This window comes from Falco naumanni, chromosome Z (assembly GCF_017639655.2).
Source record: "Falco naumanni isolate bFalNau1 chromosome Z, bFalNau1.pat, whole genome shotgun sequence".
In the NCBI taxonomy this organism is placed as follows: domain Eukaryota; kingdom Metazoa; phylum Chordata; class Aves; order Falconiformes; family Falconidae; genus Falco; species Falco naumanni.
In genome coordinates this window covers 58,028,147-58,053,829 of record NC_054080.1, presented here as the reverse complement: position 1 = coordinate 58,053,829, position 25,683 = coordinate 58,028,147, and positions in this window count along the sequence as shown.

Here is a 25,683-nt window from a genome sequence, read left to right as displayed (position 1 = left end):
TTCTCTAGAAAGAGTCAAATTATACCCCTTTTACCAAAGAGAGTTACTCTGATATGCAGGCTTTGAATGCCCAGAAGTTCTCAGATTCTTCAAGGGCTTAGGTGAGGTAGTCCCCACTGCCTCAGCCAGTTCAGCTTATCCAATTTCCCAGGAAAACCTTGTTAGGCTGGTGTTAAAGGCATGGATTTTTATACATATTGATAAAGAAATAACAGGGGAAAAGTGTCTGCAAGCCTCATGCTATAAGCTGTCTAAAGCAGGGGGTTTCATGACACACATTCCTTTATCTATTCACAGGATACAGAAGAATATGTACTTATGCAATATACATGAATGCAACATGCACGTTGCATACAACTGACAATTTTAGACTGTTCTGAACTAGCTAGTAATTCAGTTATTATTACTTATGTTTGTAAAGTCACTGCTGTTTAGAAAAAAACCAGACCCAAGTGTCTCTGTCTGAACTATTTAGGAAATAAATGCAGACAAGGTAGGATGTTCTGACACTCCGACAGAAAACGTCACCATTTTTCTTTTCACTTTCTTCATCTTAAACATGTGGGTGGTGAAGACAGCTGATTAATGTGTCTGTGAGATCACAAATAAACTGGGTCTCTGGGAAAGATCTAAATGGAAAGAAGGCAAGACAGCAGCATGGACAGAGACAGAGAGACAGAAAACTGGAGGAGAAAATAAAAGTTAGCTACAGTGGTGTCTGACACCTCCATTTGCAGTGTGGGGAGGAACAAATGCCAACTGAGGTGGGGCTGAATAGAAGATTGAATGTTCAAATGTAGTTTGTAAAAATCCTCAATGCATTAGAAAGTTAATTCAAAGGTAAGGCTTACCTCTGGTATGGTATAATATTATCACATATGCGGGATAAACAAAACAGAAGTAATATGGTTATTTAGAAAATTTTTCCCATGGGAGTATAATAAGAAGTATAGTGGTGCAGAAAATACCAGAAGTTATTAATGCACCCAGGAAATCTGCCCCCCAGGCTGTTGTTCAGTCATGTGCTGTGAATGTTGAGTACACGTTTGCGAAGGCAGCGTGTCCCTTCCTCCGCCGGGGCAGCAATTCCTGGCTCCCAGCCACCTGCTCGGTGCCCTGGTCTGTACCTTATCTGCACACCCAGCTGTCTTATTATGTCAGTACTGGCATGGTCTAGTGACCTGTTGGAATTGTGTTTGGGGTCTTGGACATTTTGCAGCATTGCCTGGTGATCATTTCTCGGCTCACTACCTAGACTGAAGATTTATTAAAAAATTTATGAGAATTTAAATAAGACTCTTCAAAAGGAAAATACCCTAGAAGCTTGACTATTATTTATGGTTTTCGAAACCCAAGTGTCAGAATGAGGCACAAGAGACTGGGAACGTATATTGAGAAAGTTCTTCCTTGTTTCTCACTTCATCCAGCAGGAAAGTAAAACTGACCTTCTGTTGCTGCAATTTGATTATTTTCTCTGAGTTTCTGATAAACACGATTTTAACTCTGACTTTAGACACAGTAAGGTGTCTGACTAGCACATATAAGCTTCCTGAACATCATGTTTATTCCTGAAACACATAGAGAGAACAGATAGTGCCAGCTGCTAGTCTTGTCTATTTGTATTGCTGCGGTGCTTAACAGCTCAACCAAATGGTCCCTGCTCATACCCAGCAAGTCAGCAATAGACTGGGCGTAGAAATAGGGTTTCTCTCTTGGTGTACTATGCCCTGGACTACGTGCCTCCGTCCCATTGTTTTACAGAATTTCCCCAGCTGAGTTCACTACATTATGAATTATTTCAGGGCATTATCTACGAAGATCAAAACAGAAATATGAAAGCTTCCATATATAGCCTACTCTTTGGCAACAATGTATGCAAGAGGAGCTCATGTATGGCCTTGGTATTTTGAGTGGGCCAGAATGTTTTACTATTGTACATGTCTTCAGTTAGAAGCAGAGTTAGACAAGAATGGAGGAGTATGGCTTCATACCAATACTCATCAGAAATTTTTGCGTTTTTGTACCTCCAGCCTCCCTGCTGAAACTATAAACTAATCTGAGTCTGTCAATGTGAAAAAGTGCTGCAGTTTTCTATTTTGCTTAATAAGTGTTTTGTTACTGTTGCTTTTTAAATCTGATTCCCTGCAGTAAGGTCAACAGCAGGTCAGTTTATAGCACATTTTGGGTGAAATTAATTCATCTAAACATGTGTAACATTGGTGTATTTTACACACACAAAAAAAAAAAGTTTAGTGAAATAAATCATCTACTAAAGGGCTATTTATTGAGAAAGGGTAGGAAGGTTCTGTGGCTCCACTTGTAGCTCAACAACAAAACAGCTGCCCTCCCTGTCACAGCTCACATAGTTTCCTTTTGTGGTAGCTCTTAAATACCATGAAATTTACAGTGGTAGCATTTTATGTGGAGCTATAGAGGAACATAACAGCAAGAATCAATGGGACAATTTTTGAAAGCAGAGGAAACTATGAAACACCATCTAATAGTAGAACACATGTGAAGTTACAGTGTAGTATTATAACAGGAATCATGGAGAAAAAAAACTTAGAGTGAGAAAAAGCCAGTCTGAGAACTAGGACCTATTTTGCATTCTGGGCAGAAACACAAATTTTATCGTATGTCTGTCAAAACTGGTACAGGAAGCAACTGAATAAAGTAACTCACAAAACATATGTGGTAAGACTCTCTAAAGATGAAATTTTCAAACATCCTTGGGGAATATTCTTCCAAAATAGTCTAGTTTTGTGTTGAACAGAGTTCTTTAGACAGTCGAGGTATTAGTGGAGAATTTTTGATATCATTGCCTTAGTTTTGAATTCTTCAGTACCCACACAGTCAAGTCATGCTAAAAGTGGCTATGAAGTTTCTCCATAATTTCAATAGAAGAAGTTCCTAAAGCGGTAAAATTCCATTGAGCACAAACCCCCAAACTGTACTTCTGCTACTCATCCTGAATAGCAGTTACTCCTTGAGTAGCCCCTTGAAAATGTTAGTAGCACTTGCAAAATAAACTGCTACTTAGTCTGAGCAACAAGTGAGTAAAACGAACAGTTTGTCAAGTCAATCCCAAACCTTGTAACAGGTATGCAGTAGTGCAATAGTTGTAGACACGTAGCTTTTTTGGCAACTGTTCAGCACCTCCAACACCATAACCAGCTTGCAGCCTTGGCATTTATAGTGATCTTTGCTGTTGCAAATGCCAGACCTTACCAACAGTAGCAAATCATACAACCCAATAGAACTTTGTGGTTGGAAAAGTCCCACATTTCATCAGAGGCAAAATGTACAGTTGCACACAATTCTTCAGTTTAATCTTTGCCTCAATAGGTAGTTTGTGCCTACTGAAAGACTCCTGCACCAAACAAGGTGCCATAGAGAAACAACCTTCTCTGAGTTGCTTATTAAAATTTAATGGGAAGTGATCTGTAAGTGGGGCTAATTTAAAACAAATTGTGCTTGTCATATTCCAGCTATAGGTTTGTAGAGTGATATGCTGATCTAGGAGTCAGAGACTACAGTATGCCTATCAAAGCAGCTGGCTTTCTGCCCACTTTGAATGAATGGTTCAAGAAGCCAGTTGTTCATAGCCTAAATGATGAGTCAATTATCTGTCCTGCAATGGCAGCTAGCATTGTTACTATTAGCAGAAAATTACTCAAACCAAGAAATAGTCTCAGTTTAATTTCATCACTAGCATGGGCAACAGCCATGTGCATTTTTTGGAAGTGGGGAACTTTGGCCATGATTGCCCTGTCTGAATTAGCATTAAATCCTTGCTCACCTAGCCTAAATTTGATTCCCTGTGCCTGGTGTTTCCCAATGCCTAGCTGAACAATACTCAGGATCTCTGAAGTTCTGAGGCCAACAGAAAATTTCTTGTATGGCTCAGACCTGGAGATTTATTTATCAGACTAACTCTTGGCCTGAGCTTTATGGGCCAGCAGATGACATTACTTAGAACACTTCCAACTCATGTAATTCAATGGATAACAGGATAATGCAAAAGAGCCTCCCAGAGAAAGCATGCCATAAACCAGCTGTTTATAAAAAGTACCTTTCTTGTGCTTTGCTCAAAACCACCAGGTAAGGCAGATCTCACCGCACAGTGCTTCTGCAGGATAACCCTCACAGAATCAAACTACCTGGAGCAGCGTCCTGCTGGGGAGCAATGCTCTGGAGCAGCATGCAGAAGTGTAGAAATACAGAAAAATCCCTCCCATTTGAGCCGTAGCACATGCTCACTGTCATGGTTGGAAGCCAGAGTCCTGGCTAGATGGCAGTTCAGACTGACTCAGGGGCTCTGCAGACAGAGGCTGCTCTCAACCCTGCAACGGTCTTCACAAGCAGACGGACCTCTGTTCTGCATTATTTCAAATTGTGAATGAAGCAAATATACGTTACTAAGTAACACAGAGGCGGTATGTGCAAGGGATCGTATGTGCCAAGAAAGAACTTTCTCTTCTGACATCTGCAGCCAGGAATGGTATTAGTGGCAAAGAAGAAGGAATAGTGTATCAAGCTGTTAGGTGCATTGGTGATAAACTTTGGCTTTGCCTAATAACAGCAGAGAGGTGATGTGAGAGAGGTCTCACATCACAGACAACGTGTGGGACAGTTGCCCTGATATTCTTTCCTCTTTCTTCTGAAAATATAGTCATTGGTGTTGTCTGTGAAAATGCATTTCTTTCTGAGGAAGTTTGGTGGTGTTAGCTTTCCAAGCACTCACTCAAATCACAAAACCATAAACTGAAGCTGTCTTAAACATTTTGAGAAGTATGTTTTTTTCTCACAGGGAAAACCCATGCAAAGACATGGTGCTTAAATCCTGTCTTGATTTGCAGATAACATGTTAAACCTGATTAATGTAATGACTTCAATGATGAAGATATCTTCCCTTAGGCTTATAGTTTTCAAACTACCATGGCTGCTAACTTTTGTGAAAGGTTATGGTAATTTTTCAGTGCCTCTGAAAAACAAGGGTTTCTTGAGTTACACATCTGGATTTTGTTTTTAAACAGTCTGGTTTTGAAAGTATTGAACATCTTTACAGTGCTTTTCACCAGCTACTCAAGATTTTGAGGATGTTACGTGAAAGCAGTTAAGGATTTACTACTTCTATCTCAATTTAGGCTCAGACTGTGTTAAGATATAGGTGCAGAAGAATTTTTCTCATTGTCTTATTTAGTCCTCATTCTATAAGTCAGCTTTATTTGGTTCCTTTTGACTAAGCCTTCAATTTAATCATATTGCCTTGTTTAGCCCTCCAAGCCTCTTGTTAAGTGGACAAGAAACACTTTAAAAGACATTTTCTCTTCATTATTAATTCAGAGAATGAAATGTCCAAGTCACACAAATTTGTTCATAGTTTCCATTTCACCGTTATCACTACACTTACTAAGCTCAATGGGAGAAATACCATTGATACAGAAGTTGTGTTTTGTTAGTGTTTCACCTGGTATGATGGCATCTGTTCTGCTTCTGCTTGTTGCTCTAAGTGATACATTACCCTGTAAAATCTGGTTGTTGGTTCCACTGAGCAATTTGTAAAACAAAATAGAAAAAGTTGCATCCAAAGATGTTGCACCAAACAACTTGTTCTATAGCTCCACTGAAATCAGCCACCTGAGGGATGACCTTGGCCAGCTGGTTCAATCTTTGCAGTCAATTGCTGTATATGTGGTCCATATTTCCTTTGATAAATCACAGAATCATAGAACAGCTCAGGTTGGAAGTGACCTCGAAAGCGCATCTGGTCCAACCTTTGTGGTTCCAGAGCAGTCTTGCATATTGGAGCAGTCTTGCAAGTGTCCACAATTTGAAATAACGTTAAATCCAGGTAGTATACCACAGTTCATCTGTAAAGCATCCAGGAAAGTGTAATGTTCAGTTCTTAAAAATGTACTTGCATTTATGAAAATGTTATGATGGGTTTATCTGTTATTGTTATTATGTCAAAGCCAAGAGATTTCAACTAGTTTGGGATCCTACTAAGGAAAGCATTCTTCAGATAGGCAGCAAGGTCTGTCAAGAGTGCAGGATTTACATTATTATGTAACTGGAAAACAAAGAGTAAAAAGAAAACCTAATGCTTTTCAAAATGCTTTGTAGAAGGGCCAGGAATGAGAAGCCAGTTCTTCCAAATTCTTTTCAATAAGCCAGTCTACCACGCCACACTAAGTCATCAAGATAAGCAGATTAAGTTCACATCTTGACACATGAAACAGCTTCTACATGTAAAATATATACAAGTATGTTTGTGTGTGTCTGTATATGTGGGTATGCAGATACATACCCACGTATATCCACAGAACAAAAAGTTCTTTTGGGTGGATGAGAGTCTTTGCCCATGAGCTTTGACTGTCATGTGAAATAGAAATATATTTACTATCTCCTCTCAGTATAATTGTGGTATATTTTTATCCTTTCTATCTCTTATTATTTTCTGCTTCAGTAACTTTACTTGTCTTTCTGTTGTCCATAAAATACTAAAGAAAAAAACATTCAGAACAGTAGTGCTTCAAGAGCAAGCGTGGCACCACCCCATAGCCACATGACCTTTGCTTTATCTCAGTCAATGTTTTCTTTTTTTCGGCAATGTTACACTCAAGGCTCAGACCACTGTATTACAATTACTTTCACACGCAGGTATTGTATTGCTGCCCTTGCCAGGATATATAGGCATGTGAATGTGTAAATTACTGTCTTAGCACTTTAGAAAGTGGTGAAGAAATTAGGTCCCTATTTGCATGTTTGGACAACACAGAGCTTAAAAATCTGATTGTGAGATATGAATATATAATTTCTGCAACACATAAAATGCAATATATTATTGTGTAATTATTAAAAATATTGATAATTTATATATTTAATTATTTGCATTATGGGAACAATGCCTATTGTTTTAAAAACAATAATTGGGACAGTCAGGACAGAACCTTTTCCCTTCATGTCTGTCCTGATGCAAAAACTTATGAAATCCTCAATTCTGGCTGTTCAAGCCTTCATTGGAGATCTCTCTGGTATGTGATGACAGGGAAAATATCTTCAGCTTTTCCTTCCCTTTTTTCTTTCCCCTTTTTCTTTCCCTTTCCCTTTCCCTTTCCCTTTCCTTTTCCCTTTCCCTTTCCCTTTCCCTTTCCCTTTCCCTTTCCCTTTCCCTTTCCCTTTCCCTTTCCCTTTCCCTTTCCCTTTCCCTTTCCCTTTCCCTTTCCCTTTCCCTTTCCCTTTCCCTTTCCCTTCCCTTCCCTTTTCCCTTCCCTTCTTTTTTTTTTTTTTTTTTTTTTTGTAATGCAGGTGAATTTATAGTGTTGGCGCCAAATTGGGTATTGTTCATTGATACACTGAAGGCACCTACAATGGGTCTACAGAAGGGTAACAGCATTCCTGATCCCCTCCCAGCTGCTCTCTCTCATCTCAGTTTCTCTCCCTGCCCCTCACCCTTCTCCTGAGCTTGAGCAAAGGTGAGTTTGCATGTACCAGTTTTGAAGGGCCCACATAGATACTAGCGAGCTGAAAGTGCACAGACTCTCTTAGCTTTGAAGGATGTGCATTTCACCATTCAATATCGTGTTGTAAGTATTTACTTAACTTCCAGTGACTGATGCAACCCCTATATCACTAAGAACTGTCTTTATCGGTATTTTCCCTAGTAACACGACCCTGAGGTGAGACCAAGGGCCTCCATTTTAGAAGTGTTACTCTGCTCTGTAAAACTTTGACAACATGTTTGCTTTTCCAAAGGGATATCTACGAGCAGGATTCTGGCAGATGTGGTCCAGCACAGTAAGCTCCAGAAACATCTCAGGTGTTTCTGCCCACAGCTGTCTAATCCCATCTCTGTGCCAGAGGCTTGCCATCCGCAGTGCCAGCAGTGGGGATGCAGGTTTGTGTGGTTCTGGCTTCAGCCGCCGTAGATGGCAACATTTACCAGGCTGTGACAGAGCTGGCCTAGGTCTCTGCTGAGACCTGTGGAAGCAGATGCCAAACCACCGCTCAGCAGACTGCTATAGGGAGCTCTGCTTGCTTGCACATGCACGTGCACCCTCACATGTGCACATAAACATGTACACACACAGCGCATTTTTTTCATTAGTTCATACTATTGCTGTGGCTCTCCACCAACTACAGTGTTCGGATGAAAACAGTAACAATAAAGTAGCCCAAAAAAAACTGACAAAAGTGCTTATGGTAATTTACACAGAATTGGCAATTCGAGGTCATGTGCAAATCAAGCTGTTTTGTTTTAACAAGACTTTAACTTTTGATAAATTTTGTAAGCATTTGCCATAAAGTACAATGGCCAGCACAAAACATAGTGATGACCATGAAAATCAGTAGTACCCTGTGCTTCCTAACCCATCCATTTGCAATTTCTCAGAAATATTTGCCATCTGTTTGAAGAAGAGGATCCCCTACAGCATTTTATTTTCATTTTGATGACGGAAATTGTATCAGTCATAGATTCAGTCCAATAGCTCTTCTAATAGCAAACTACTCTCATGCAGGAGCTGTGAGAAAAATCAAGTTTGACACCTCACCATATCCTGAAGCTGACCAAAAATAGACCTGCAAGGCTCTTTGAAGCAATAGCAAATGGCCATAAATGATTGTGCTGGACATGAGCACTGAAGCTTCAGGTGTAAAAGCTGGGTTTGAGTATCATGCTTACATAAACACATGCTCCAAAACTTTGGATTTCCCCCTCAAGGGCTGGAAATTTGAACTGAAATACAGTTGTACTGAAACTCTTGCTATTTGGATTTAGCAAGTGTGACTTATGCCACTATGGTTGCTTCTGCTTTTGGTATGCTGCTGACTTCTGTTTCTGAGAGCTATGCTCTGCGGAAATCAGCCACTTTACAGGGAGCTGTTATAGCCTGCAGCAGAAGACAGACATAGTGTTGACTTGATTTTCAGTACAATTGAAAATGTTTCATCTAGAAGTTGTTTGCTTATTGTAGAGAGATATTTGTACTGTGAGCAGTGATCCAGATGCAGGTGTATATATATATTCAGGTATCTCTTGAGATGACGTACATTCAGATACCATTGTTATGTTACAGATTTGCTAATAAGTTAAGATTGATTGACTTTATTTGTTTGATTATTTGATTTTATAAAATCAATTATGTAATAGAAATATAGAAGGATAAGAAATATATTTTAATGAAACTTACAGTTATACAGTAAAAGCTGCTATAAAAATCTTCTGTACAGCCCCATACCAAGGCCGGAGGAATTGGTCAGAATCATCTAGTAGGAATGTTTAGAACTTAGATGACAGACTTAAGATTTGAGATGATTGTTTATTTGTAACCTAGGAGAATGTACTAAAATGTCAAAATGAGAATTAATGTGAACTGGGGAGAGTTGAGTGAAGCAACCCATAGTTGCCGGCCAAGAAACAGTTACCTTAAGTGAAAGGTAATTCCGGCAGGGGGAGACGACTGACTCATAGACCACCTACGCAAATCGTACCCCAGACCCATTTCTGGACCTTTCTAAGCTTTACTGGGCAGAATCGGATATGGGAGGAGAGTATGTTAATGATTTATGGAAAATATTATGATTCTGCATGAATACTTAATGAATATGCATGAATAAGTTCTATATATGGTGTCTGATTTTGAAACCTGGCGTGCGTCGATCGTGAGAGGACTCACTCACGCACCCGGCCGTCAATAAAGAAGTGTCTGCTTATCTACATCACATTGGTGTCGATAAGTTCTCCATTCCGAGATTTCGGTAACAGTTACATCTTGTGATTAAAAAGGAAAGTTGTGATCTCTTATGCTGTCTTTCTTTTCAGATTCAGAAAACATTAGCAGGAAATTTTAATGAGCTTAGCCATGTGAGAATTTTACATCGTTCTTTTTTTTTTTCACCAGAAAAGGTCAGCAATGTTTCACATAAAATTTTTCATGAAAAAGACACTTTTTTCTGATTCACAAGAAAAAAAATATGTTTTAATACAAAGGGATGCCTTTCTGGTCATCCATAGCGTGTAATGTTTTCTTTTGTTTCGATTTAATTTGCAAACAGCTTTATCAAAATTACTTTTTTCTGGAACTGGCTATAACTAGTAATGACGTAATAAATTGACATTAAAAGCTCAAACAAAAACCAGAATGTCAATCTTAATGACACTCAAAAATCACTAGCTTTTAAATAAATGAGCACTACATATCTAGACCACAAGCCTTAGTTCTCAGGAGCTATAGTGATAGGCCACAAAGGTTTCCTTCCTAAGGCTGAGAAATACAAGTTGGTTGTTACTGCTCTTGTTGCAAAGCAATGTCAAATTCCAGGACAATGATAACAGAGAACACTGGTTCTGAAAAGCTTTTGGAGACAAGAGCCTTTAATAACACTCCCACTTATACTGTCCAGAAGGTTGCTCTGATAAATGTAAAAGCTCAAGCAGCTAAAAATTTAGAAACAAACCGACAGTTTAGACATCATATTACATACTTAGTAGAAAACAGCTCACAGTTTTGCCTGGTAGGTCTTTAATCAAGAATCAGCTGGACTGTGGATGAAACAGCTCTGAAAAGATAGAGCACATCCAAAATTAAAGGGTTAAAGATGGTGCTGTATCTCAACTGTCAGTCAAATGAGATGGTAGTAATAATATACTTTGCATTTATGCAGTATAGTTCCTTCCCACCCAGCCTTTTAAAAAACTCTTTCTGATATTAAGCACTTAATATTGCTGGTTGGTTCCATATTTTGTTAGTAATATATATATATATGCCTGGGGACTATGCCATTTTTTTTGCTGGCCCTTCGCTATCTCAGATGACTTGCTGTCAGCACGTTTTCCTGTCGTAGGTTGGTGGGGACTAGAAGTAGATATACTAGTGACTTCAATGAAACCTCTACTCAGAATAAAGTCTGTAGGGGATACATGGGTCAGTGAACAGGCTGCCGAGGGAGGCTGTGGAGTGTCCATCTTCAGCAATAACTCAAAATCCAAATCTGCATGGCCTCAAGCAGCCTGATCTCTGTGACTGTTTTGAGCAGGAGGCTCCTTCCAACCTCAGCTGTTTTGTGGTTCAGATGAGGTGCGCTGGCTTTCGCAGCTCTGAAAGCCACAATCGCGTGGCTTGGGAAATAATTGACAGTATCCTGGTTGCCAGTTGCTGCGCTGAGTAAACCTGCAAAGGCTCCTACAGCCCGGCAGTGTAGAGCTTGTGCAATGGGGCTCCATTTTCAAAACAGCTCAGTGAATGACTGGTGCCATTTAGGAAACCAGGTCAGCAAGCTGCTTGATATTTTGACAAAACCCTTCCATGTCAACAGCCTGTCTTAACTTTTATGGTCCTATGTTTCTTATCAAGAACTTAAGAAGATGGCATTTTTCTTTGCAACTACAATTACACACACACACACATATAAAAAAAGCTATGTAAATATATATGTAACTATAAATAACACTGCCCACATTTGTTGTAATGTAATAGGCTCTGCGATCACAACTTATCATTGTGTCACATCTGACATGGCCCTTAACGTGTGACTCCCTGTGGTGCTGTACCACACAGGGTTCTTCTTAAATGAAACTTGTCAGTCTACCTGAGTGGACGGTCTCCACTAGCTGTATAGTAAAAAAGAACAATGAGATGCTTATGTCGTATTTGTGTTGAGTGCTTACTTAAGAGGTTACATCTGAATTAATATCTAAACACGTTGTTTCACAGTTACATGACTCCGTAGCAGGGTTGTCTCCTCCTGTCTTAACAAATACAACTATGTAATGGGGCCTTTGTGTTGGCTGGGATACAAAAGCTATTACATTATAATGGTTTGACTAAAATGATGGCTTTTTAAAAATAGCATAATGTGCAGAGCTGGTTTGAAATGAATAGCACTCTGCACGTTGAATCAGAGATTGTACTGCATGGACAATAAGGCATAGGAAAAATAAAAAAGCTCTTAGTAACGAGAAGTGAACACTCAGATTTTGAACAGCTACTGTGAGTACGCTTGTAGAATAACTGTGCATATCACAGCATCAGAGTTCTCTGCTACTGCAAGACACCAGCATTTCATAAGACCCATCTTGTGCTTCTGGTCTAAGGGAATTGTCAGGAAATCAATTAATTAGAGGTACAGGTTTCATGTCAAGTGAAATTCTGATGAAGGTATTTTTGTATCAGCAGCAAATTCTTTTAAGTTATGAAAACAATGAAATAAGAGCAGAGAATCTGTCCTACTACTAACATAATAAACAGCCCATTAAAACTTAAAAACAACAGGCTATCCTCAGACTATAGTCAAGTTAGATCTTAACAACCCAAAGGAAAATATAGATGGTGTTGAAAGGTATGCTGTGAAGGGAGCCTTATCTGTTGCCTACCTCAGGCTGTAGTGACTCTGAGTCTGGAAGTGAATGTATTTTGAGCTCTGCCAAGACTTTGCAGCAAATTAAAATGGAATAACTGAATATATTTGTCAGTATCAGAACACTTGAGCACTTGGATGATCACTATGTTGTGTGAATTTTCTAACTGGTATGTGGAATTTGGCTGCCATTACGCGAAGCGGTTCAAGAGTTGTTTTCTGGATTTAGTCCAGCTATAGTCAAAGCTGCTGCTGCTGTTAATCATCTGAGTGTTATGAAAGAATCTCTGCTAGGCTGACTACACTAGCAGGGCAAAATGAAGTGATTTAATTGTGAAAGCTCCTCCCCAACTGAAGAGCAGAAGCGGTGACAGGAACTGCTGAAGCAGCCCTGACAAAGCTGCTGCTGAGTTGTCTTCGTACTCCCACTAACTCCAGGTCCTCCAACAGCTCCATTCTGTCTTGTTAATCCCCATGAAGATCCCATGTTTCTAGTATTGAGATAATGTAAATGGGTGAATGTGAAGGCCAGTGGGAGTTTTGCCGTTGCTGTTCACCAATACAGTGGTGACTGTTAAGTTCAGCTTGGACTGGGGGGTTACACAAATCCGGGGCAGAAACAGATGCACAGCCTAGCGCCCTGCCACTGGTGTCTTGGGGTCTTCCAGCACAACATGTTAGACATCAGATTCTGTTAAGACAATGACACAATGCCCTAGCCCTGTGCATCACAAAAATAGGCAGACTGGAATGTAACTGAGCTTCAAGGCCACAGATCTTTCAACAATGCCCACAGGTGGCTGGGATTTTAAGTCCCTTGCCTCATCTTCCAGATCACATCATCCCTCTCATTCATTGGGAATACTTCCAGCTCAGCAAAAAAAACATCGTGCAGAACCCTGCTCATCTCCTTTTGGTCACCCTCACCATGCAAAGGTGCAGCATATCTCCTGCCTTGGCTTGCGCAGCATTAAAGCTCAGCCCGACACTTTGCTAAGGAAAATAGTCCAGAATGGGTGTAGTGGAACAGTTTCTGTGCTCTGGCTCCTCTTGTGGTCACATTCATGCTGTATCAAGGGTGCCTTTGTGTGGTTTAACTTACGCTGCCACAGGGGACTAGAAAAGCACAGTGACTTCTCAAGACCAGCAAGTCTTCTGTACAAGCTCCCTGTGAAGCACAGAAGGTGGACATCTGGACATCCTAACTATACCAGATAAAAGCTTTAATGTGGGTAACTGGAGGAAACATTTCCTCTGCAGATTAATATTCAGTGGGTTAGCCAGACTCTATTTTTTTTAAATGGACTTCAAAATTGAAAAGAAAATTCACAAATAAAACAGATTTCTGGACTTTTAGGGTTGGAAGTGCTATTCAGCAAAGTCTCACTGGCAACACAAATCCACAAATCACTTGCACCAAAAATCAAAAATATGAGAGCCTTGATAATATATAAGCCTAATCTCTAATAAACAAACAAACAAACAAACAAACAAACAAACAAACAAACAAACAAACAAACAAACAAACAAACAAATAAATAAATAAATAAATATTTTAAAAATAGTTGCTAGAACTCAAAACTACCCTAAATTGTGCTGTGCAATAGTCTGTTATAGGTCATTCTGTTAACCAGATTTTCTGGAATATCACAACATACTGGCAATGACTTTCCCCTTGTAAACCACTTTCTAAACACAATTAGTGTAACTATCCTTTAAAGAAATTCATCAGTACTTTCAAGTCAAATGTTTTGTTGTTTTTGCAGCCATTATTTTTCATGAGATGATCAGCCTCATTCAAAATACTGCAATTTTGAATGGCACATATAAAGAAAATTGAATTTTCCCTCCTCTAAGGAGGGAACACTTTTTGGTTTTCAGTCTTTAAAGGAAACTCAAAATTTCAGTGATTTTTTTCCCCCCACAGGATAGTACATTTACCATTTTTTAATAATAGAAATTAATAAAGCAATCTCTATAATGCAATCTGTTGGATCTTATGTAATATCAGAAATATTTCTGTGTGCATGGTACTCAAATGAAATAGTTACTGGTCTCACATATATTTATGTGAATTTGATATTTCTTAAAAGATACACATAATTGATCTCCCTTCCGTTATATTAGGTTAGATTATGAACATTCATTCTTCAGAGGTACTCATGGTACATAAACCAACCACTGCTTCCAGGCACTGGAATGAACACAAGAAGCTGGTACTACAGCTTCTATGTCACTCACTTACCATGTAGCCAATACTACATATTATGTGATATGATTTTAAATGCTGACAAAATTTACTTCTAAACAGTAATTTGTAATTTTTTTTAAACTGTTTTGAATAAATACACCTTAAACTAATGCTCCAAACATATAATTAGACATTCACAGTGACTGTAATTTTAAAAAGTACATTAAAATTACCAGAACAAAAGAACTTCTATTCCAAAGAAACACTCTGGGAAAACATACTAATTATTCTTACCTGTCTAACTTTTCCTGAATTTAATTCTTAGCTAGGATCAAATATCTGGTCTGAACATGTACCTAAATTAATAAGTTATTACCAACTAAGTAAACATAGGCTGAAAAAATATTAATGAGAAGGCTTGAGTTACATAAGGCAGCTGGAGTTCAGTCTAGGTCACAATTTTAAAAATAAAAATGTGCTCACTCTACAATCTTTCCTTTATGGGCCGTGGGTAAAAAACATACTCGGAAGATTAGTCACTGGCTGCACTGTTCTTGTGGAGAAGCTCGGCACACAAACACCTTGTTCCTCTCTAGAGAAGATGCAGAGGTGATGAGAAGGGAGGAGGTGCACCCCGAATCAATTCAATTTTACCCTGTTTTCACAGGGATGACTTTCCACACAGCTCAGACATCTGAGCTGAAGTGTTATGTTCTACAGCACTGTCCTTTGCAGAAACTGAGGTTTACCATGAAAGGGCTAATTTAATTGGCACTTCTATTAGTTTTCTCAGGTTATGTGTGATTTCTTAGCCTCTCTCACTCTGAAAGTGAGCAATATAAAAAATGAAACTTTTGGGAAGGAGCATATAGCTTAATATTTCCCTGTGTCAGAATGTGAGTAGCATGGATTTCTCTTTCCCTTTTGATATTGAAAGGCAATAACAAGCAAATAATTGACAAACAATATCAATTAATTTTATAGTTCCACTGTATAAGCGTTGCATAGATCCTTCTGTGCACAACAGCGTGTGCTCTTTTCATATAAAAAATGACGATTCTAAAAGCATCACATTTGCTTGCAATTGATTCCATCCCTTGAAAAGGGAAACCTCTCTGTGTTTTGGAAAATTACTCTATTCTTAGAAATCTGCTAATGTGCTTCAAGAAGCTTCAAAAAAATCTAGCAGGGATGCATGATCAACAGGAGTGTAGAAGGGCTCTTGTGTTCCTAGGGGAAGTTCAAGCCATTCTTTCCTGTTTATTAAAAAGAAAATAAAAATATTTTTTTTAAAAAAAGAGAACCAATCCCCCAAAACTTCTACTCACTGTGATACAGTCATACACATGCTGAGCAAACATGAACACAGCTGTTACAGCTCTGCCGTGCCAAGTGAAAAGAAATCATCTGTGCATTTGTTTACATACTTTTTGCTCTGACATTTGGCCAGGGCACACAGCTCCGAGCTGCAGTGAAATACAAAAATCACGTGCTGCAGACACACTCAGTACAAAAGGGCTTCGCCTCCACAGCTGGCATCCCTGTGCTGCACGTATAAACGGAGAAGTGAATCCAAATTAACCTACCATCATCTTACCACATGAACTCCCAGTTCAATATCCAGCCTTCTATTCTCCACTGTGGTGCCAGTGAGGGCAAGGACATGGGAGGCTGGAGGAAGCCTAGCTAGGGAGGGAGCCACAGCACAGCTGGCTGCGAAAGGAACGTGGGGCCCTCAGAAAGGAACCTGGGACCCACAAAAGACCCCAGGCTGCACACTGGCTGCTGGCAGAGGACCGGGCAGTATGTGCAGGGGAAGTATCCATCCCACTGCCTGCAAGCAGGTGGGCAGCACATAGCACACAGGGATTATGTGCAGATTTTGGTGTTTTGTACTGCTGTACAGACCTGCCCTAGGACTGAAAATGTTGATCGAAGTGTTGTCCCTTAAAAAAGGGATTTCACTATTTGTTTCTGGTGGGTCTTCTGAGACACCTTCATTCTGAAGTAGCATAAATTATGGTTCTACTTGTGCCATTTCAGGATCCCTAAAAATTTCTTAGGGGACATTGAGAGAATATAAACCTATTGACCACAGAGCTGCCATCCTTAACTCCTTTTCACAAAAACTAGAAATAGACCACAGGTCCCCAGGGTCTACAGACCATGGATTGAAATTGTTGCTAGAAAAAAAATAACAAACCTATTTCTGCAAACAATTACATCTACCCATTCATTTTCATTTGTGTCTGCAGGTTAGAAAACACATGGAAACAAACTTGATTACATCTAGGTCTAAGAAGTTCTAGCTGCTTGATATAACATAGTGCATGGTTCAGTCATTTAGTTCATGGATGCAGTTCAGAGGGAGGTAAAATCAACATCCACTTGGTGGAATTTGTTTGCTTTTCTGTTCATCCCTCCATTGTTTTTCCAGTTCACCAAGATTTCTACAGGAAAACGGTATTTGTTTTCATAACAGAAACATAACATAACATAACAGAAACATAAAAGGTAACATGTTTCTGTTTTCCTGAGCTTCATGAGCCAGATTCTACCCACAATCAACCATGTGTAATTTGGACCTCTACATTGTTCATGTATGTGTAACACCTCTCTCTACCTCTTCAAATAAATTGACTGTAGAAATAATAACAGAAAAAAAACCTTAACAAAAATGGTCCATTTTTACTATTTTTTCAGATTTGTTTCTGGTCCTGTAGGCTTTGATCTAATTTGCAGGAAAAGGAATATATAGATCAAAACAAAACTCAAATAGAAGTTCTAATAACATAATGTATCTACCAGTCACATTAAAAATAGAAGCAGGAGAACTGAATTTGAACATGATTTAAAGACTTGGTGATCAGAATATATATAAATATGCTTACATACACATGCTTTTGCTCAATTCCAAGCCACTTTGAGCTCATTTAGAATTACTCTGGAGCTTTTGTGGTGCAATAGAACAGATTCTGTTCTAAATGACATCATGCCATCCAAACAGTGGCAATGATAATCTCTAAATTCATCATTAATAAGTCAATCAATCCATCAGTGAATTGTAGCTGAGATGCTAAGTGTGTTAAACCCTTGAAGGGAAATGATCTAAAAACTTGTCTGGAATGTGATGATTTCACCAACCCATGGGACTGTACACACAGTTGCAGATGTAGAAATCTGTTCATGGCTTTGTGACAAAGCACTAACCTGACCACACGCCAAGTTCAGACTTGGCACAAGGGAGTACAGAACTCATTTAAACGGATGGAGTTGCACCAAATGGGACTTTCTCCCCAGACACACAGAAAGGTCCTTGGTGAGTGTACTCCGGTTGACAATGCTATGTTCATTGAGAACCACTGATCTCACTTTTGCTGAATAACATCTGTTTAGGACACGAGCATCTCACTATATTTGATGGATAAAGAAGGAGAGCTGTCCTGGAACCAGCCCTGCAGACAGAGACAGCTGGGGCTGAGGGAAGGACACCCTGCAGCACAGCACAGCCTAGGAGAAAGGCCCAGAAGCTATGTGGTCTATTTAAGCCTCCAAAAAAAAATATCTGACAGAACATAAATATGCATGGTAGATCTTGAGACAATAAATGTACAACCCTTGTAATTAAAAAATATCCACAAAAACCTTGGCTAATGGTGTTTTTAATTTCATTTAGCATATTTTGCAGTGTTACATAATTAATGTCCTACTCCAGTGCTCGGTAAAGAAATTAATAACAACAGTGGGGGTGGGAGATAGGGAAGAATCTTGGGGATTATGCTTGTCACTGTTGACGATGTCTGGCTGTTGAAGAAAAGACCCAATATCCATATGCTGTGATTATTGACATTCTGAGAAACGGCCAGGAGTGTACATGGTATATGTAAGTATCGAATTTGTCTTTCTAGTTCAGGACTCAGAGGTAAAAGCCCCCATCATTTGGGCAGAGATTACCAGGCAGAAGCTATGTGGGTTTGATTCCACTGTTATTCTATGGTGGTTGTTCTAAGTGCGCAAAAAATGGAAAAGTGAGACTTAAATAACTCTCCTTGGCTTTGCTCAGAGCCACAGCTGGCTGGCCCCCATGGATGTGAATTGCTGTGGCAGTATCTCCTGCCAAGGCAGCCATATCGTCAGTGGGGTCTTCTGCAGGGTGGGCTGTGTGTTAGAGCCTTCTTGTCCTCTGCAAAGAAGACAAGAGGAAAAGATGGGGAAATTGCTCTGTGAAATATCATCTATAGTCTTCCAGGACATCCTAAACTACTTCACCTTGAAGATCTTGGTAGTACTGCACAGAGATAAGGGCTGTTGCTGTCAGGGTCCCCCCAGCAGTGGATTTGGCAGTGGGGCTCAGGGCAGGGGCCAACCCTGGTCCTAGGGGTTGCTCTGTCCCTGCTGCCCTGCTGTGCCCAGCTGTGGCCCTTAATGAACCCTTACTGTGTCCCAGCCTTGGCCCATCCCCATCCCCCCATCTGACCCTGGATCCCCTCACCATGCCTGATTTCCCAAATACCTCTTCAGAGAGCCAAAACCACTACACTAAAAGGAGGTGAATGTTGGTAACTCTCCTTTAACACGTCATAGTTCCGTGAGTTTAGCTTAGATGTCCTTTTACACCACTGTTTACAAATTCAGTACAAAAATCTGATAAAGAGAAACAAGGAGATATTCTGTTATCAAGAATAAGCCAATACTGACTAAACAAACCAAGGCCCATAACTGTCCAAAACTGTCAAAGAGTAACAATTTGGTCTGAAAAATACATGGTCTTCAGTCTACTGTTTCCTTCATGGAGACAGCAATCCTGAAATTTATGGTTATGTATTTCCACTGCAAGTAAGAAATATCTAAAATCTATTATTTGTCTGTGGTAATGCATACTGAGAAAAGATTCACTCCCACAACTGTCAACACATTTCAAAGTTTAGTGCTTATACTTGCAATACTAAGGGTGTAATAGTAGTAGACGGAATACAGAAAACAGAAAGCCTTTTTGCTTCTATCAGGTTAATAGTAAAAAGATATGCTGAAAGACAGGTCAAGATGGTTGGAGCCATTCAAGACAAATCAAAGGTTCAACTCATCACAATGTATGCCCTGGTTCACATATGCAGTTGCAGCTATAGACTATGCCATTTTAACTTTATCTTTGACATCTGTAACCCTTGCGTTTCAACTTAAAGGAGAGTACAACGTAAATAATTTGCTTTTTTAAGTTATGTGCCTGTGATGAAGCAAGTATCTAATGATTTGGCTCTTTAAATCATTGTTTCATATGTTGATTATCAAACTCAATTCAAATAGACAAGGACACATACAGAGCTAAGCAATCCTTTCCTTTTGCTATAAAGTCACTTAATCAAATTCACTACATCAAAACTATTGCAGTAGCAATATCTGATTTTGCAAACACAAGATTAAGCATTGGCTGCTAAAATATACAAGTGCAACTCAGCTGAGCACAGTGGAGCTGTGTCTGCCTATGACAGCAATGGATTTGGCCTCAAGGCTTCATTATTTAGGTTGTAAATTCCTGATGTGAGGAACTATGTCTCTGAGAGATACTTCAGATACTTTAGCTGCTTTATAAATAATAAATAAAATCATAACTAGAAGCCTTAGGGAACATGAAGACTGATTGTGAAAGAGAGGGGCTTTGTACAAATACAGAAAAACCTCACTCCAGCTCCTTCCAGGGACTTGGAAATAAAAGATAGCTTAGATATTTATTTAGGTATGTTGGTATTTTAATTAAAAGCTTTGGCCAGTGTGTATTTAGCTCTATAGAGGTATTTGAACATAGGTGTCCCAGTCAGTGAGTTATTCATCTATGGATGGTCCTACTGCAGATCCCAATGTCTTCATCAGGTTTTGGGGAAATATACAGAAAGAAATAAAGTACTGGAAGAACTTCTATGGTCCCCTTTTCAAACTGTGCTTGGGAGAGGGTTTACTGTGAGGGGTCTGGGAAGACAGGCACCTTTACTACCATCTTCTGGGCACTGTGTCTCACCATCACATGATGCTGATGAAGCCATCACGTATCTGGGCACCACGACCATCCTGGCACTTTCCCAACTGGAGGTGGCTGACCCACATGCAAAAAAAACCTTACAACAGCCCAGTCGGACAGCCAAAAATTTGCTTTGACTCATCAATATCGAATAGCGAAGCAGTGCAGCCCTTAAGTAAGTACAGTCAGTGGCAAGTAGTTGGGAGAAATTTTACTCTACACTTTAATAAAACAGAATGTGAAAGATCATTATCTTTATGAGAGATTGAAGGTTTAGATTTTTGAGCCATAACATGAACCAAACAGGATTTGTCCGTGTCGTTGGTAGTACCAGTTTAAAGACAGCAGCAGTCTAGGCAAGGATCACTCTGTCTTTGAGCATCCTGAGAATATGGCTAAAGAGGAGCTTCAACAGTGTGACAAATACTAGCAGATCCCAGAGCAATGACTTTATAAGACTGAACTTGTTTGAATACTCATTAAGTAAATGTACAGAGATTGCTATACAATCAAATTATTGGTGGGAATTTGCAAGAGCCCTCTTGCTGCAGAAATTATTGGAAGATGACATCATGGTGCAAATTTTTTAGCACAGACCAACACTATGCTAAGAATTATATACAGGGGGAAATCCTCAGGGCCAAATGTAATTGAAACTTATTTCCACAGCAAATATTAACACGAAATGTATTACCTATAAGGGCCTCTGGAACAATGTGTACAGTAATAGCTTTGAGACAGAGAGAAAACCATATGCATTTGCAGCTGAGAAGACAAGGACTACTGTGGCATTTTGGGTCCTTCTGCTAGTGTGTTGAATCTTTGAAATGACAGGCTCCTTTAGAAAATACATTGATTTTTATTTCAATTTACGTAATCTCAGGAAACCTCTGAATGCCACAGAGATTTCATGTCAGTACTCTTCTATTGCCAGAAGAAGTAATTTGAGCTCTCACACAGAGCTCCTCCCTACATCCACACATTGTAGAGCTGTGTTAAAGAGTTGTGGGGCTTATTTCAGGTTGTGTAACCTGGCACTGTTTTTATGCATGTGTATTTTAGAGATCCAACTTTAAAGGTACAGGGAAAGAAGTTCTGTGCTTTGGGGATATGAGTGTTGTTAAAGACTGCATGTATACTTAGATGTACAACAATTACTTAAATGCATTCTTCATCATTATTGAGAAGGAATTTCCAATTCATCACCAGTAATGATGGTGATTTTACTACAGAACTGATTCAATCATATGATGTCAGGCATATGAGAAATGTAACTTGTTCTCTTCTAATAAAGCAAAACCAGATATTGCAGATTAAAGTGAAATGAGCAACTGCTGACAACAAAAAACACTTGCCTGTAATATATGAACTTCATTATTGATCATCTGATCAAATCATCTGCTATCCAAAATGCTTGTAATATTTCTTGAGACAGTGTAGCCTTTTCCACCACCTGTCTGCAGACAGACAGGGTTTAAAAACATCCTCCTCACAAAAAAAAAGACTGTTCAATAACGAAGTATTTTCTTCTATGCATAATTTAAAGGGAAGAATGGAATGTACATGGCTGTGAATCAAGTAAGAATTGTGTACTTTTCCACAAATTAGAAAACCGTCTGGAATACATTATTAGTAAAGGACCAACAAGACCAAGCAATTTAATCCGAGAATTTAATTCCTTTTACTGAAATGTCTAAGAACCAATTTTTCTCAAACTTACTTAGCCAGTTTCAGTGTCCGCTGTTTACTTTAGGGATTACACACAAGTTAGACCTCAGCTGTTTTAGACAGTTGTTAGGTATCAGTGAAGTTATAGGAGTAACCCTGTTTCTGTTCCCAGGTATGAGATCATTCTTGACACCAATTTCAAAATTTATATTTTGGTAAAGCATGTAAAAAAGCAATCTCACATATTAAGTGCAAAGGGAATGGCTTAAATAAAGAGAACTCCCTACATGTGTTAAAACTGGTAGGTTTTAGGTTTTAATGGAAATCAACATATAATAGGTGATTTTTTTTAATACGAGATTTTTGTTTGTGGTTTGGTTTAGAAGAATAGGAGCAAGCTAATTTTATAATAGCCACAACAACATTGTGGAACTGAGTTTGGCAAAAAAAAAAATAAAAAAAAAATTTGATCAGCAAACACATACTGCCATATGTATTAGTGTTCTAAATAGTCTTCTACAGAAATTGGCTATTTCAAGTACTTAAAGCTGAAGTAGTAGCTTTTGCTCTCCCATGCTATTTGTTGAAAATAGTCTCTGCTTCCATTTGGTTAACAAATGCAAAAAGATTAAAAAACCCCAACCCTTTCATGCCTCTGGGACTGCACCGCTCCAGCAAAAAGGCAGAGAGACACAACAGAGTTTATGCCATTCCCCAGGGAGCAGTACTTACAGTTGATTTTGCAGTTGTATTGCCAGGTAACAGGAGGTTCACAGACTGCCTTCTGACCTGTGAAGGTCACTGCACTCCAGGCTCAAAGGAAGTTGTTCATGACCATGATGTGCAGGCACTGGAGTCTTTGTGCCTGTGATACTTAGAAGGGGAAATCTGGGAATGCGAGGCTGACACAGAACAGTGGTTACAGCAATAATAAGAGACCATACTGTGGTTTTGCGGTCTGGGTGCAGGCAGAGTGCTTTCTATGAACTTCACTACCTCCCTCCCTCATCTTCCTTGTATGCAAAATAGGAGTAATATCTCTCTGCTTCAAAAGAGAGTGGAAGAATTAGCAGCATGTTTGTAAAGCACTGTAGAAGCAACAAAACACAGGCAGTCAATAGAAAGCCAAGTTAAATAACTGTACAGAAAATGAAACAGAAATCTTTAGAATTAAGGCCAAGAAAAAACATCTGGCAAAGAAGAGAGGCATAGGAGGCCTGACAGAGGGAACAGGAAAGCCGTATTTTTGGTTTGTTTTTCCCTTTGTATATCAAACTGACATCTAAGATGCAATGCAATCTGCTGTTTGTATAGAAAAACTGGGGGAAGAAAGAATGGGAACATCTGAACTAAAAAAGTCCTTTAAAAGTTAACTGTGCTATGCCAAGAAGTAGATGGAGGGTGTGAATGGACACACAGGAGTAAACAGGAGGATCTGTCTCTGAGCACCAGCAGTCTCCTAGGGCAGGCATACTGTCAGCTCTGAGATATAGGCTGGGCTGATACAAGCAATGTTCATGGATGGGTGGAAATAGCTTTTTGAAACTCTACAAGGAAGTGAAAAAACGTGGCAAGAGGTCTAACTTACTCATCAGCTCAGCTTCATAATATGGTGTTTGGCATTCAGGTACATCACTGAAATGAGCTTTCAGAGATGGTAGAAACTGGAGTTTTCCAGTTGTCTTCTCCCCAGGCTATTTGTTGTTCTTACTTCATTCTCAGCTCACCTTTTCCCCTCTTGTCTCCATTACACTTATTCATTTCTCCTGCACTCTTCCTTAGTCATTTTCTGTCCTGTTCCTCCTCTTTGCGCCTCTTTCCTCCATTCCCATGTTCCTTTCTCCTTTGTATTTCACAGTGTAACTATGTACTGATTTTCCTGAAGTCTCACCATGTGTTGTTCCTTCAATAAATAACAGCAGTGACACCTGTTCAGCCTTGGTGCTCTTCTCCAGTTCTCTTGCCTGTAGGTAGTGTTCCTGTGCCTAATGTTCCTGCTTAGAGACCCAAACAGATGATCCAAAACCTGCAGCTACATGCTATACAAACAGTAGCACAGAGAGACTTTGTTATCAAAAAATTAACAGTGTAAGACAAAAGAAACAGATGAATATTGTCAGGCAGTGAACTGTAAGGGAGAATAACTAACCTGATGAGCTAAAGTCTTAGCCCTAAGAAAAACAGATGTTTTTGTAGGTACCACAGTCAAGAAGATGGGTGACAAGGCTAATCTGAGTTGGAGCAGAGGAGCCCCCCGGAGATGTAAAGAGCAACAAAACATGAAGCAGTGTCCTGGTTTTGGCTGGGATGGAGTTATTTTTCTTCAGTTTTACCAGTTAAGAGGAAAGGGTGCAGCCAGAAATAGACATGTAATGCACATTGACTACTAGCTTTGTGGTTGGTGCCATTGTCAGGGGTTTGGCTTCTGTGATAACGGGACATCCTTTGACTATAGCCTCTTAGGGAGGGATAGGATCCATTTGTCTAGAAGAGGCAAGGGAGTCTTGGGCAGTAGGTTGGCCAGCTTGGTGAGGTGGGCTTTAAACTGAAGGACTCAGCGGGAGGGGTCCAATGTGGCAATGCTCACGCCATCACATCCAACTGTGGAATAAGCCGTCCCAACCACAGCAGCAATATTTGTGCCTTAGCTGTCTCCCACGATGAGTGCCAGGTGGCCAGCCACCTCAATGGTGCGTGTGGCTGTGATGGATCCTCTTGCACCCCTCCTGGGCAACAGGCGTGCTTGATGACCTCTCTGAAATGCCTGTACACCAATGCACGCAGCATGGGGAATAAACAGAAAGAATGAGAGATCTGTGTGTGGTCACAGGGCCATGACCTCACTGCGATTACAGAGGCGTGGTGGGATAGCTCGCATGACTGCAATGCTGTCATGGCTGGCGGTGTGCTTTTCAGGAAAGACAGGCCAGCAACATGAGATGGAATTGCAACTGGAATCTATCAAGTTCTCCCTAGGGGTGGATGCAGAACAGGTTAAGAGCTTATGAGTAAAGATTAAGCGGCAGGCCAACATGGGGGACACTGTTGTGGGTGTTTATTACAGGCCACCTGATCAGGAAGAAGAAGTCGATGAAGCTGCCTACAGACAACTGGAGGTAGCCTCAGGGCCTGTGATGTCCCTGGGCCTCATAGGGTACTTCAACCACCCTGATATCTATTGGAAAGGCAACACAGCCAGGCACACAGTCCAGGAGGTTCCTGCAGAGCACTGATGATAAACTTTTGATACAGTTGGTGGAGGAGCCAATGAGGCAGGCTGCGCTCTTAGACCTTGTACAAACAAACACAGAAAGGCTCGTTGGGGATGTGAAGGCTGGGGGTAGTCTTAGCTGCAGTGAGCACGAGACGGTGGAGTTTAGTAACTTGTGTGGAAGAAGCAGGACAAGTAGGACTGCAGCCCTGGACTTCAGAAAAGCTAAATGTGGCCTCT